At 34.1% G+C, this 7,495-nt stretch overlaps 1 long non-coding RNA gene across 1 annotated transcript in view; it reads right to left on the bottom strand.

Moving 5' to 3' along the window:
- Positions 1-5,885: 5,885 nt before the first annotated feature.
- Positions 5,886-7,495, bottom strand: part of LOC108728392 (uncharacterized) — a 4,852-nt gene continuing 3,242 nt past the window's right edge. The window contains exons 2-3 of the long non-coding RNA XR_001936888.1: positions 6,102-6,107; positions 5,886-5,895 (exon numbers count right to left, since the gene is read on the bottom strand). This is a non-coding gene — a long non-coding RNA (uncharacterized lncRNA). The remainder of the gene's footprint in view (positions 5,896-6,101; positions 6,108-7,495) is intronic.

The following is a 7,495-nucleotide window of genomic DNA, read 5'->3' as shown; positions in this document are numbered from 1 at the left end:
TACATGATTATTAATATAATCTTGTCGTATGATCGCAGTTAGTCCTATATTTTGAGGTACGAAACGTGACATTAATGATTTTCTTACTGTGGCGACGGCCAAGCTAACGGCTTGCCTGCTTTGATAATTAAATAAGACTCTCAAGAAGTCATCACAAAGGCCTTGACGAAGTTTACAAAGAAATGCCAATAAATCTTTTTCGTATACATACCGATGGCCGTTCGGTTCAGGTACAGGATCACAGTACTGTAGTAGTTCACGAAACTGTTCTTTTGTCATAGAGCTTAATAACTTAAAGTCTTCATCAGATAAGTTATTTTGATTGATAAAGTCAGATTCATGTGAAACTTTCTGTAGATTTGTAAGGAAACATTGCAATTGATAGCCAACTAATCTATAAAGTCTATTCAAATACTGTAAACCCGGAAGAAGTTCTTGTAACAGAAAACCATTTTCAGTTAAATGATGTGGACAAGAACGAACTTCATCTGGAATATATACGTTCACACTTATAAATACTTGAGCTCTAGCCGCTGGTGAAAGCCTATGAACATTATTATTAGCATTACAGATTAGACAAGTTCTCATATCACTTTGTTTAAGGACGTTAAGTCGAATGCATGTAGGATCATTCTGCATATCTATTTCAGATTCAACTAATCTAAAGCATGTCATACATAAACGAGATTCATTTCGTAATTCTTCAATGGGCCTTCGAAGATCTTGTCGAAAACGAATAGCTATTTGTCGCTTATTTTCGTTATTATCTCCATCGAGTTTTTTCATTACCCTTGGTTGCCCAGCTACGTCGCAGATAAAACAACGAATTCGATTTCGAAATGCCATTTTCGAGAATAACTCGAATACATTAAAACCAGTATTCACAGTAAATAAAAGTCAGATTTACTTAATAGTTATTCCGAATCAGATTATGGTAAGTAAAGGAAACATAGGCAAACTTAACGTTATTATTAGTCTATAACTGTCTGTGGATTTATAAACGTGCCGCACCAAGCTCGATGTCATATAATAGCCGCGTTACTTCACTTTCGAGAAACGAGACAAACAATATACGGCCGCTAAAGCTTCTTGTTTATAGAATTCGATTCATGCACACGTGTTATTATTAGTATAAAATAGTGTATGGAGTTGTTTATCGTCGTCATTCGGATATATATATATATATGTATGTCTATCGGTTATTTTGACTACTCTTTAAAAAATCGTAAATTTTATTGTATATATAGAATTGTATTAAGTCGCTGAAGTATACATTACTCATATTTTTTTAATAAAGTGCACTGGTAATTATATATAAGGAATTGAGTATCGATTGGCTAGTACAGCGACAGTACAAATATATGTACAATTATACGTAATACGTTTAATTCGACGACATTATTATTTTCTGTAAAAATGACGATTTTGATGACATTTCTATACATCGACTGTTCTACAATACACAATTAAGGCTTAAAGAAATTCGCACAGAAATATAAAATTATTAATTCATTATTAAATATGACTATACTCGTAATTAGGAACGTTTTTGTGTTGCAAACCCATGTAGAACACTTTTATCACTCATTTATACATTTTAACTTTTGTATCTTTTAATATTTTGTGTCTACAATGGATAATTTTAGTTACAATACATGTATAATATTTTATGACAGATTTTCTAACCTCGGTCTAATTTTTCCATAACTAAGAATTAGCTATTTTGACGACATCGCAGAATCGTAAGATTCTTAACTTGTTCTCGTAAAACTTGCAATAATTTATAACTGAAATGTTTATAATATTGTGCAATATTTTTATGGACAGCTTCTTAATAGCAATAAAATTTAAGTGAATTAATCATAGATATTTATAAATGATAACATGTAAACATGTCGTAGGGTACGGGTAGAATTATTCCAGTCATAAATTCTTACGAGAATAAGTTAAAAGCTTCATGATTCTGCTTATAATTGACCTATTATTAATTACATTGCAAGTATTTCGTAAATGACAGATTTCCTAATCTCAGAAAATGCCAAACTGTTTCATAACTAAGAATTGGTCACTTTGACGACATCGCAAAATCGTAAGGACATAGCACACAAAAAGCTTAAGCAGAAAAGCTTGAGGCATAAGAAATTCAACCAGAGTTCTTTATTTCATGGAAAGGAAGGAAACGATGGACTTTGATTGGTTCATTTTCTTGTGCATTACATATTATACGTTATGCATGATTCTGTGCTTCCCGTCTTAGACTATATCCACACAAACTTGTATAGTCGCATAAACGTATGCATAATGAAAATCACGGAGTAATAAGAAGGAGATCAAACTCGAGGATGAAACATGGGCTCGAAACATGGCTTCGGAAAACACGTTGAAAATCGGAATGATGCGATTTCTGCGCCGTTGTGGGAAAAGTCGGAAATATATTCCACATGATAACGCATACGGAATACACACGTGTGCACGTTTTATTTTTAATGCAGAAATTCTAATTTGTATAAAATCTTATTTTATTTGATTAAAAAGTAAATACATCAATATTTATTAAAAAATACATACATGCATGCACAGTATAAATGATCATTAAATTGTCATTTTTCAACTTATCGACATCAAAAAACTTTAGACATTAAAAAAAAATAAAACAGGACTTGAGCGACAACTTTCCTTCTCAGAATATATTCTACGCATGAAAATTGATAAGTTTACAAAATTACAGGAAAATGAGAGGAAAAATATTTATCAAATCCTCTAAGTTGACAGTTTTCTCCGACAGGCGCGCTCGGATCAGTTCTTCCATACAGCGCTTTTCCGACACCGTGTTTCGAGCCCATCTTTTTCATAGCCGACCGCTTGAGCTTGGTCTCTTTCTTATTACTCCGTGATGAAAATTATCCAATCACATTTCTTTTATAAAGTTGCACGTAAAATGTGATTGGATAATTTTCTTTGTGCATACGTTTATGTAGCTATGCAAGTTTATGTGGATATACTCTTAGGGTTATGACTAAGAATATATCCACACAAACTTGCATAGCCGGATAAACGTAAGGCCATCCCACATAAAATGACATAAGCTGTATAACCACAGCATAAAGCCGCTGGAACAATGAGCATCTTATGTAAATCAATATGGCGACTTTATGCTGGATGCTCATTGATCCAGTGATCTTATGTTGTACTTATAGTTTGTTATGCATTTCATGTGCAATAGGTTTGAGTTATATCCGCACAACTTGCATAACCGCATAACCATATGCATAATCATAATCACAATGAAGGTCTATCTAGACAAACGCATAATGTATGCATAAGCATACAGAAACTAATCTTAATAACTTATTTCACGAGGTTAACTGTAACTGCTATTGTGTTTTTTGTCAGATTCTTTCGTTTTGAGTGAATATATGCGTCGAATAAGTTTTAATTAAATAGGAACTTTTAACCACTTTAGTTGTTTCGCCAGTGTTACAGGAAATACTAGCTTCTTTGTAAATAGATTATAACGAACATAAAATTAATAGATATCACTTGCTGTAGCATGTACACAGTTTTTGTGAAGTATTATTTTTGCTATTCGCTATAAATTATTTTGTTATTTTTCAATGACACGTCAGTCGCTTACATTCAACATTTGTTCGATTAATTCCAGGATTAATTAATTTGAGGTGGTAAAAGTATTCTAAATAATCGTCCTAAAATTTATTTAATAAAAGGCATATGTTAAAATATCAGTAAGTAATAGAGCTACGAGCCAAGGTTAATATACATGGTCAAATTAAATAAAAAAAATAAGATAAACATACAATAACTTTAATACAAATGCCGGCAATAACAAACGTTTCGATCCGCATCAGATCATTCTTAATGTTAAGAATAAGTACAAAATATATAAAATTAAAAATCAAAAATTAAAATTTAGAGAATTCCCTCTCATCTCGCTGTACCTCCGCAAACATATTAGTAAAATGTGAAATCCACAGTGTGTCTATCCGCTTACGTGTAATACATGATTTCTATCCAACATAAGTCATACAAATAAAATAATATAAAATATACGAAAATTACAGCCATATATAAAAGGATAGATTTGGTAATATAAATTAATATAAATAAAAAGAAATATGAAATTTACAAAGTTATAGAGAAATTAATAATCGGTAATATTAAATATAAGAATTCTGAACTAATCGTGGTAAAGTCAGTAATATAAAATCAAGAATATGAAAAAATATATGTTAAAATCTTTAACATGAATGAAGACGAAAATGTATTATATGCAACTACATTACTGCTATTACAACTTTACTATTATATGATATTAAGAAAAAAAAGTTATTGTTTCTTAAGAAGATATAAAAGAAGAAGATGGTGGGTTCGTTCCATTAATAATATGAGATCTTATCAAGGAGATTTTATGCATCTGTTTCAAGAATTGAAATATGATGTAGATATATTTTTTAAATATACTAGGATGAATAAAGATACTTTTAACTTATTACTTTCAAAAGTACGACCTTACTTGCAAAAAATAATTAGCGAGCATTGCCTCTAGAGCATTGCCTCTAGAACGTCTTATTATGACACTCACGTAAAATAGTCTGAATATAATTTGATGTAAATTTTTCTCTATTGATAATGTTATTTTTTTATGCGAAAGTAAATATCTTGCATCGGGTGATCAAGTAACGTCCAGCGTTAGCATACCGTGTTGGATTATCAACTGCACATTCTATGATTCGAGAAACATGTGAAATAATTTCGAATGTATTGGGCACTAAATATCTTAAGGTATCAATCAATTGTTTTTGTAATGAAATTATTTACAGATGTTAAAATATTAGTAGCATCACACCAACGATCTAATTAAATTTGAAGGGATTATTATACAGGATATATAAAAAGTCCCTCTTAAATATCTTGAAAAGTAATCATTTTTGAGAAAAATGATTTATACAAAAGTTGTAAGGTTAAAAATGATCTATTGACTGACCACATCAATTTGACCTTGGATGGCGCCACCAAGGTCAAGTCAAGGTCAAATCGATTATTTTAACTGAAACACCCTATTTTTGATTTTAGAATCTAATAGCTGAGGTCGGGAGCTTTCTAAAACACTGTAATAAAGCCTCTTTTTAATCAGTACTTTTCAAGTTATGAGAGTTACAAGTTACGGAACCGCCGCGGCATTAGCATTACCTAAACTAAGATGATCGTATCCATTTTAATAATGCGAGGATGGGGTGCTCATAGGAGGTCTTACCCAAGCGACAAGACTTTTCAATCATTTTTTTAGAAATAAAAACAATGGTATATCTAAATCAATTGTCATTCGTTTGAGCATTTGTCATTCCTTTAACCCAGCTCGCCTTACCTACCTACCTACCAGTTTTTTAATTACTTTCTCAGCTAGACCCCACCGGGATCTGGAACTTCGTCAAGTTATATCTCTGAATAGAAAACATATTTTTAACTTATCACATGCAAAATTGATATTTCTAGAATAAGACAAGAACAAATAAACAAAAGATGAAACAACAAATATTTTATTCTTAAATTACATCATAAAAAGTTAAAGTCTGAATTGCAATGTGAAAAATCGCATTAGATACGTCATATCCCAGTATGGCGAGCTAGGGTTAAAAGAATATTACATACTATAGCAAATACTCAAATTGACGTCCCTCCGCAGTCTGACAATGTGCTAGACGATTATAAAAACTTAAGACTGCATTTCTACAGAATTCACGAGGCATTATTCCAAATTCACGTAATACCTCAGATAATTATATTAGAGGGTTTGCGGGTTATCACCCTGTCTTCTTTCATGGTCGATGCCAACGTTTCGTGAACCATGCTGTTCACTTCATCAGAGCGAAGAGTGCACTGATACTGAGCTGCTTCCCCGAGAGACTCCCTTTTTATATGTAAAGCGCTGTCGGGTGGGGGGGGATACTATCTCCCCCGTAGTAGCAAACATCTTCATGGAGCACTTTGAAGCAGAGGCCCTCCGCAAGGCAAGCAACAAACCGGAAATCTGGTTCCGGTACGTAGAGGACACATTCGCAATTTGGAGACACGGCAAACTTCACAAATTCCTAAACTTTATCAACAACCAACATAACAACATCCGATTCACTATGGAAATAGAAGAGAATGGTAAGCTCCCCTTCTTAGACGTCCTTGACAAAGAAGATGGACAACACATTGGGCCACCAGGTATATAGGAAACCGACACACACGAACAGATACTTACATGCGGAGTCACACCACCACCCGGTTCCAAAACAATCGGCAATACACTCACTCGTACACCGAGCTTTGAGCATCTCTGACCAAGAACATCTGCAAACGGAACTTAATCATTTGAAAGAAACTTTACAGCAGAACGGATACAATAAGGAAGAAGTGAACAGGACAATTAACAAACAAAGGAGTGGGATAAAAATATACAATAAGGAAGAAGTGAACAGGACAATCAACAAAGAAAGGAGTGGGATAAAAAAAAGACACACAAGAATCACAGGAAGAGAAAAAATGGCTCTCGTTCCTCCCATACGTAAAAGGAACAACAGATCGAATCGGTAAGATCTTGAACAAACACAACATCCGGACTATCTTCAAGCCTTTAAGGAAGATCGAACAAATATTGAGAAATCCCAAGGATCAGAGACCTCCACTTAGTTCGGCAGGAGTGTACAAAATACCCTGTTCATGCGGGAAGGTGTATATTGGCGAAACCAGAAGAACGGTCAGCACACGAATGAAGGAACATGAACGGGACGTCAGGTTGAAACACGTCACACAATCAGCCCTGGCAGAACACAACATGGAGACAGGACATCGAATACTATTCGACAAAACGACAACCTTAGCCACGACAACATCGTATTTCCCGAGGAAACATAAGGAGGCCCTGGAAATACAGAAACATCCAGACAACTTAAACAGAGACTTTATACTGTGAGAGTATACAGAGAGGTTATACTGTGAGCAAGATATGGAAAACTGCTCTTATGACAGACCAACGGAGTATTCCCTCCACTTCCCAAAATCCCCCCCCCCTCCCAACAGCGCTTTACATATAAAAAGGGAGTCTCGGGGAAGCAGCTCTCCTCGCACCAGTGCACCCCTCGCCCTGATGAAGTGAACAGCATGGTTCACGAAACATTTGCATCGACCATGAAAGAAGACACGATGATGCAAACCCTCTAATATAATCGAAGAAGATAACCGTGGAAGCCTCAAATGCGTAACCTCAGATAATGCTAACGTCGGCGTTTCCGTAACTTTCAACTCTCATAACAAAAGTACTGATTAGAAACAGGCTTTATTATAGTGTTTTGGAAAGCTCCCGACCTCAACTATTAGATTCTAAAATCAAAAATAGGGTGTTTCATTTAAAAAAATCGATTTGACCTTGACTTGACCTTGGTGGCGCCATCCAAGGTCAAATTGATGTGGTCAGTCAATAGATCATTTTTAA

Source organism: Mycetomoellerius zeteki, unplaced genomic scaffold (genome assembly GCF_001594055.1).
Source record: "Mycetomoellerius zeteki isolate Tzet28-1 unplaced genomic scaffold, Tzet1.0 scaffold611, whole genome shotgun sequence".
Taxonomy (NCBI): Eukaryota; Metazoa; Arthropoda; class Insecta; order Hymenoptera; family Formicidae; genus Mycetomoellerius; species Mycetomoellerius zeteki.
Note: the sequence above shows the minus strand (reverse complement) of the source record. Positions and strands in the feature narration are given on the sequence as shown.